The sequence below is a fragment of the Hyla sarda genome, unplaced genomic scaffold (assembly GCF_029499605.1).
Source record: "Hyla sarda isolate aHylSar1 unplaced genomic scaffold, aHylSar1.hap1 scaffold_2790, whole genome shotgun sequence".
NCBI lineage: Eukaryota > Metazoa > Chordata > Amphibia > Anura > Hylidae > Hyla > Hyla sarda.
The window spans coordinates 22,436-30,730 of NW_026609494.1; the positions used below are offsets into that span (position 1 = coordinate 22,436).

General features: G+C 46.8%; 3 non-coding genes and 1 pseudogene across 3 annotated transcripts; all 4 read right to left on the bottom strand.

The window, feature by feature from the left end:
• Positions 1 to 740: 740 nt before the first annotated feature.
• Positions 741 to 931, bottom strand: LOC130326046 (U2 spliceosomal RNA). Its single transcript, XR_008870730.1, has one exon. It is a non-coding gene; the product is annotated as a U2 spliceosomal RNA (small nuclear RNA).
• Positions 932 to 3,012: 2,081 nt separating this feature from the next.
• LOC130326047 (U2 spliceosomal RNA) lies at positions 3,013 to 3,203 on the bottom strand. The gene has a single exon (XR_008870731.1). It is a non-coding gene; the product is annotated as a U2 spliceosomal RNA (small nuclear RNA).
• Positions 3,204 to 5,303: 2,100 nt separating this feature from the next.
• On the bottom strand, positions 5,304 to 5,498 carry LOC130326049 (U2 spliceosomal RNA). Its single transcript, XR_008870733.1, has one exon. It is a non-coding gene; the product is annotated as a U2 spliceosomal RNA (small nuclear RNA).
• Positions 5,499 to 7,617: 2,119 nt separating this feature from the next.
• Positions 7,618 to 7,785, bottom strand: LOC130326050 (U2 spliceosomal RNA; annotated as a pseudogene).
• Positions 7,786 to 8,295: the final 510 nt, after the last annotated feature.

Here is an 8,295-nt window from a genome sequence, read left to right on the forward strand (position 1 = left end):
ACAGTCTAAAGCATAGATCTCAAAGTCTGTGCACAGAATTTAGCAAGGGCCTCGCACCTTCTGATGCATCAGGTAGGTGCACTATAGCATAGCCTAACCCTCTGTACTTTGGTCTATATTGATGCGGGACATAGACAGCCAGCTGATGACCAATCCATTAGTGCAATGGATGGCTGGAAGCATTTGTCTTTGCCTTTGCAATACCACAGAAGCAATGCATGGTCAATGTACAGCAATGACACACCTGTGTGAACAGCCAGGAGACCCCCCCATGTTATGTTACATAGTTACATAGTTAGTACGGTCGAAAAAAGACATATGTCCATCAAGTTCAACCAGGGAATTAAGGGGTAGGGGTGTGGCGCGATATTGGGGAAGGGATGAGATTTTATATTTCTTCATAAGCATTAATCTTATTTTGTCAATTAGGAACATTCAGCACCCACCCGCTATCAAGGCAGCTGCCTATCATGTCATGCCCTACCTGCACAGGTGTGCTGGCTACTCAAATGATCCAATTAAGGAGGCCATTTAGTCAGCAGCAGCAGAAGTCCTGTGCCTGGACGCTCCAACAGCGGCCAGACACAAGCAGAAGCAGCAGAAGCAGCAGCAGCACCACCTTTTGTTTTTTGGCTGCAGCAGCAGCAGCAGCAGCAGCAAGGCCCACAGGGCTGGCTAGCTGGCTAGCCAGCAAGCAGGTAGCAATGAAAGTAGGAATCTTTCTTTTTAACCCTGTAAGGGGGTGGTGCACTGTACCCGAAGATACTGCCATATCGGGTCAATGCATAGGGCGACGGAAGCAAGCTTCGAAATCGGCCCCCGTTCTCAAAAATCCATTTAATATATGGTCCCCAGATAGGGGACGTATCAGATATTAAACTGATAAGAACAGATACTACACTTGATCTTAGCCAAAAGGCCGAGAAGCGATAACCGTGAAAGGGGCGGGCCCAACAAGGTCCCCTTCATGGGCACTATCACTGCTTGCTGTCAGGGAGGCTGCCAGACAATTTTCCATGCACACTCTGGGCTGGGGGGCAGTCAACCACCAGTACACACAGCAGAACCTAAACCCATACCATTATTGCTAAGCAGCAAGACAGGGGCCCATTGCACTCCCACGGGGCCTTTTTAAATGCAATCCATAACCCGGATTTGCCAGGAACCCTTCTTACTCCTCCTACTTGCATGTGACACTGGGCTTAGGATCTGCATAGGAAACACACACACAAGCACACACCTACCTTTGTTGCCTGCAGATGCCTCCTTGGCTGTCCCCAAACGGTATCAAACCAACACCCACGGGAAGCTGTAAGCATAGAGGACATGCCTGCACCCCATTGGACTTACCTGTGTGGGTTAAATCCGGGTTATTTGACAACCTATGGCGGTGATGGTTCTGCTCAGGCAGAGCAGTGCTGATGCTCCTCATAAAGCTGTCGCTGCTGTGAAGGTTCTAGGTGACATCACAATCCCTATGGTTACATACACGACAAAGCTGGGTTGTTGTTGTTTACACTCTGCAAGGCCTGTGGAAGTGAGTGACATCATAGCACTGTAGTTCTGAGGGTTCTAGATGGATGCAACAATCTCCTGTTGCTTCTATGAAGGCCATAATAGACGACATCACCAAACAGCTCCATAGTCACATACACAGCAAAGGAGAGATGTTGTTTACACCTAGTGATGTCAGTGGTATTGAGTGACATCACAGCACAGTGCTAAGGCTCCTGGGCCTGGACACAGCAGCGGCTGCAATATCTCAACGGAGAATACGTTTATATATATGTGTGTGTGTGCGCGTATATATATATATATATATATATATATATATATATATTTCTCCGCCGAAATCACTTTTAAACCCATTTCCACCTTTTTTTCCCTTCTCTTCCTCTTACTTTTTTTTCACGTTTTTTTACGTTTTTCTCCTTTTCGCCTCTTTTCTGGGCGTATTATTCTTCTTTTTCTTCTTTTTTTTCGTCTAATGCATACCCCATCAGTGCAGCAATGCTTATTCAATACCGCCAGCAGATGGAGACACTGGGGGATAATTTTCTAAGGATTTATACTGATTTTTCCTGTCTGAATTTGTCGCACAGAAAGTTGCAGGCCAAATATGTGTGACATTTCTGCGACTTTAGCTTCTAGAGCATTTTTACAACATTATACATAGGTGCTGAATACATAAAAAGCGACTGTTCAGCGACAGACAAGTCGCATCGGCTGAAAGTAGGCCAGAATGTCAGTCCATGTTGGAGCAGGTTTAGATACAGTCTAAAGCATAGATCTCAAAGTCTGTGCACAGAATTTAGCAAGGGCCTCGCACCTTCTGATGCATCAGGTAGGTGCACTATAGCATAGCCTAACCCTCTGTACTTTGGTCTATATTGATGCGGGACATAGACAGCCAGCTGATGACCAATCCATTAGTGCAATGGATGGCTGGAAGCATTTGTCTTTGCCTTTGCAATACCACAGAAGCAATGCATGGTCAATGTACAGCAATGACACACCTGTGTGAACAGCCAGGAGACCCCCCCATGTTATGTTACATAGTTACATAGTTAGTACGGTCGAAAAAAGACATATGTCCATCAAGTTCAACCAGGGAATTAAGGGGTAGGGGTGTGGCGCGATATTGGGGAAGGGATGAGATTTTATATTTCTTCATAAGCATTAATCTTATTTTGTCAATTAGGAACATTCAGCACCCACCCGCTATCAAGGCAGCTGCCTATCATGTCATGCCCTACCTGCACAGGTGTGCTGGCTACTCAAATGATCCAATTAAGGAGGCCATTTAGTCAGCAGCAGCAGAAGTCCTGTGCCTGGACGCTCCAACAGCGGCCAGACACAAGCAGAAGCAGCAGAAGCAGCAGCAGCACCACCTTTTGTTTTTTGGCTGCAGCAGCAGCAGCAGCAGCAGCAAGGCCCACAGGGCTGGCTAGCTGGCTAGCCAGCAAGCAGGTAGCAATGAAAGTAGGAATCTTTCTTTTTAACCCTGTAAGGGGGTGGTGCACTGTACCCGAAGATACTGCCATATCGGGTCAATGCATAGGGCGACGGAAGCAAGCTTCGAAATCGGCCCCCGTTCTCAAAAATCCATTTAATATATGGTCCCCAGATAGGGGACGTATCAGATATTAAACTGATAAGAACAGATACTACACTTGATCTTAGCCAAAAGGCCGAGAAGCGATAACCGTGAAAGGGGCGGGCCCAACAAGGTCCCCTTCATGGGCACTATCACTGCTTGCTGTCAGGGAGGCTGCCAGACAATTTTCCATGCACACTCTGGGCTGGGGGGCAGTCAACCACCAGTACACACAGCAGAACCTAAACCCATACCATTATTGCTAAGCAGCAAGACAGGGGCCCATTGCACTCCCACGGGGCCTTTTTAAATGCAATCCATAACCCGGATTTGCCAGGAACCCTTCTTACTCCTCCTACTTGCATGTGACACTGGGCTTAGGATCTGCATAGGAAACACACACACAAGCACACACCTACCTTTGTTGCCTGCAGATGCCTCCTTGGCTGTCCCCAAACGGTATCAAACCAACACCCACGGGAAGCTGTAAGCATAGAGGACATGCCTGCACCCCATTGGACTTACCTGTGTGGGTTAAATCCGGGTTATTTGACAACCTATGGCGGTGATGGTTCTGCTCAGGCAGAGCAGTGCTGATGCTCCTCATAAAGCTGTCGCTGCTGTGAAGGTTCTAGGTGACATCACAATCCCTATGGTTACATACACGACAAAGCTGGGTTGTTGTTGTTTACACTCTGCAAGGCCTGTGGAAGTGAGTGACATCATAGCACTGTAGTTCTGAGGGTTCTAGATGGATGCAACAATCTCCTGTTGCTTCTATGAAGGCCATAATAGACGACATCACCAAACAGCTCCATAGTCACATACACAGCAAAGGAGAGATGTTGTTTACACCTAGTGATGTCAGTGGTATTGAGTGACATCACAGCACAGTGCTAAGGCTCCTGGGCCTGGACACAGCAGCGGCTGCAATATCTCAACGGAGAATACGTTTATATATATGTGTGTGTGTGCGCGTATATATATATATATATATATATATATATATATATATATATATATTTCTCCGCCGAAATCACTTTTAAACCCATTTCCACCTTTTTTTCCCTTCTCTTCCTCTTACTTTTTTTTCACGTTTTTTTACGTTTTTCTCCTTTTCGCCTCTTTTCTGGGCGTATTATTCTTCTTTTTCTTCTTTTTTTTCGTCTAATGCATACCCCATCAGTGCAGCAATGCTTATTCAATACCGCCAGCAGATGGAGACACTGGGGGATAATTTTCTAAGGATTTATACTGATTTTTCCTGTCTGAATTTGTCGCACAGAAAGTTGCAGGCCAAATAATGTGTGACCATTTCTGCGACTTTAGCTTCTAGAGCATTTTTACAACATTATACATAGGTGCTGAATACATAAAAAAGCGACTGTTCAGCGACAGACAAGTCGCATCGGCTGAAAGTAGGCCAGAATGTCAGTCCATGTTGGAGCAGGTTTAGATACAGTCTAAAGCATAGATCTCAAAGTCTGTGCACAGAATTTAGCAAGGGCCTCGCACCTTCTGATGCATCAGGTAGGTGCACTATAGCATAGCCTAACCCTCTGTACTTTGGTCTATATTGATGCGGGGACATAGACAGCCAGCTGATGACCCAATCCATTAGTGCAATGGATGGCTGGAAGCATTTGTCTTTTGCCTTTGCAATACCACAGAAGCAATGCATGGTCAATGTACAGCAATGACACACCTGTGTGAACAGCCAGGAGACCCCCCCATGTTATGTTACATAGTTACATAGTTAGTACGGTCCGAAAAAAGACATATGTCCATCAAGTTCAACCAGGGAATTAAGGGGTAGGGGTGTGGCGCGATATTGGGGAAAGGGATGAGATTTTATATTTCTTCATAAGCATTAATCTTATTTTGTCAATTAGGGAACATTCAGCACCCACCCGCTATCAAGGCAGCTGCCTATCATGTCATGGCCCTACCTGCACAGGTGTGCTGGCTACTCAAATGAATCCAATTAAGGAGGCCATTTAGTCAGCAGCAGCAGAAGTCCCTGTGCCTGGACGCTCCAACAGCGGCCAGACACAAGCAGAAGCAGCAGAAGCAGCAGCAGCACCACCCTTTTGTTTTTTGGCTGCAGCAGCAGCAGCAGCAGCAAGGCCCACAGGGCTGGCTAGCTGGCTAGCCAGCAAGCAGGTAGCAATGAAAGTAGGAATCTTTCTTTTTAACCCTGTAAGGGGGTTGGTGCACTGTACCCGAAGATACTGCCATATCGGGTCAATGCAATAGGGCGACGGAAGCAAGGCTTCGAAATCGGCCCCCCGTTCTCAAAAATCCATTTAATATATGGTCCCCCAGATAGGGGACGTATCAGATATTAAACTGATAAGAACAGATACTACACTTGATCTTAGCCAAAAGGCCGAGAAGCGATAACCGTGAAAGGGGCGGGCCCCAACAAGGTCCCCTTCATGGGCACTATCACTGCTTGCTGTCAGGGAGGCTGCCAGACCAATTTTCCATGCACACTCTGGGCTGGGGGGCAGTCAACCCACCAGTACACACAGCAGAACCTAAACCCATACCATTATTGCTAAGCAGCAAGACAGGGGCCCCATTGCACTCCCACGGGGCCTTTTTAAAATGCAATCCATAACCCCGGATTTGCCAGGAACCCTTCTTACTCCTCCTACTTGCATGTGACACTGGGCTTAGGATCTGCATAGGAAACACACACACAAGCACACACCTACCTTTTGTTGCCTGCAGATGCCTCCTTGGCTGTCCCCAAACGGTATCAAACCAACACCCACGGGGAAGCTGTAAGCATAGAGGACATGCCTGCACCCCATTGGACTTACCTGTGTGGGTTAAATCCGGGTTATTTGACAACCTATGGCGGTGATGGTTCTGCTCAGGCAGAGCAGTGCTGATGCTCCTCATAAAGCTGTCGCTGCTGTGAAGGTTCTAGGTGACATCACAATCCCTATGGTTACATACACGACAAAGCTGGGTTGTTGTTGTTTACACTCTGCAAGGCCTGTGGGAAGTGAGTGGACATCATAGCACTGTAGTTTCTGAGGGTTCTAGATGGATGCAACAATCTCCTGTTGCTTCTATGAAGGCCATAATAGACGACATCACCAAACAGCTCCATAGTCCACATACACAGCAAAGGAGAGATGTTGTTTTACACCTAGTGATGTCAGTGGTATTGAGTGACATCACAGCACAGTGCTAAGGCTCCTGGGGCCTGGGACACAGCAGCGGCTGCAATATCTCAACGGAGAATACGTTTATATATATGTGTGTGTGTGCCGCGTATATATATATATATATATATATATATATATATATATATATATATATATATATATATTTCTCCGCCGAAATCACTTTTAAACCCATTTCCACCTTTTTTTCCCTTCTCTTCCTCTTACTTTTTTTTTCACGTTTTTTTTACGTTTTTCTCCTTTTCGCCTCTTTTCTGGGCGTATTATTCTTCTTTTTCTTCTTTTTTTTCGTCTAATGCATACCCCATCAGTGCAGCAATGCTTATTCCAATACCGCCAGCAGATGGAGGACACTGGGGGATAATTTTCTAAGGATTTATACTGATTTTTTCCTGTCTGAATTTGTCGCACAGAAAAGTTGCAGGCCAAATATGTGTGGACATTTCTGCGACTTTAGCTTCTAGAGCATTTTTTACAACATTATACATAGGTGCTGAATACATAAAAAGCGGACTGTTCAGCGACAGGACAAGTCGCATCGGCTGAAAGTAGGCCAGAATGTCAGTCCATGTTGGAGCAGGTTTAGATTACAGTCTAAAGCATAGATCTCAAAGTCTGTGCACAGAATTTAGCAAGGGCCTCGCACCTTCTGATGCATCAGGTAGGTGCCACTATAGCATAGCCTAACCCTCTGTACTTTGGTCTATATTGATGCGGGACATAGACAGCCAGCTGATGACCAATCCATTAGTGCAATGGATGGCTGGAAGCATTTGTCTTTGCCCTTTGCAATACCCACAGAAGCAATGCATGGTCAATGTACAGCAATGACACACCTGTGTGAACCAGCCAGGAGACCCCCCCCATGTTATGTTTACATAGTTACATAGTTAGTACGGTCGAAAAAAAGACATATGTCCATCAAGTTCAACCAGGGAATTAAGGGGTAGGGGGTGTGGCGCGATATTGGGGAAGGGATGAGATTTTATATTTCTTCATAAGCATTAATCTTATTTTGTCAATTAGGAACATTCAGCACCCACCCGCTATCAAGGCAGCTGCCTATCATGTCATGCCCCTACCTGCACAGGTGTGCTGGCTACTCAAATGATCCAATTAAGGGAGGCCATTTAGTCAGCAGCAGCAGAAGTCCTGTGCCTGGACGCTCCAACAGCGGCCAGACACAAGCAGAAGCAGCAGAAGCAGCAGCAGCACCACCTTTTGTTTTTTGGCTGCAGCAGCAGCAGCAGCAGCAGCAAGGCCCCACAGGGCTGGCTAGCTGGCTAGCCAGCAAGCAGTAGCAATATTAAACTGTAAGGGGGCTGGTGCACTGTACCCGAAGATACTGCCATATCGGGTCAATGCATAGGGCGACGGAAGCAAGCTTCGAAAATCGGCCCCCGTTCTCAAAAATCCATTTAATATATGGTCCCCAGATAGGGGGACGTATCAGATATTAAACTGAGAAGCGATAACCGTGAAAGGGGCGGGCCCAACAAGGTCCCCTTCATGGGCACTATCACTGCTTGCTGTCAGGGAGGCTGCCAGACAATTTTCCATGCACACTCTGGGCTGGGGGGCAGTCAACCACCAGTACACACAGCAGAACCTAAACCCATACCATTATTGCTAAGCAGCAAGACAGGGGCCCATTGCACTCCCACGGGGCCTTTTTAAATGCAATCCATAACCCGGATTTGCCAGGAACCCTTCTTACTCCTCCTACTTGCATGTGACACTGGGCTTAGGATCTGCATAGGAAACACACACACAAGCACACACCTACCTTTGTTGCCTGCAGATGCCTCCTTGGCTGTCCCCAAACGGTATCAAACCAACACCCACGGGAAGCTGTAAGCATAGAGGACATGCCTGCACCCCATTGGACTTACCTGTGTGGGTTAAACCCGGGTTATTTGACAACCTATGGCGGTGATGGTTCTGCTCAGGCAGAGCAGTGCTGATGCTCCTCATAAAGCTGTCGCTGCTGTGAAGGTT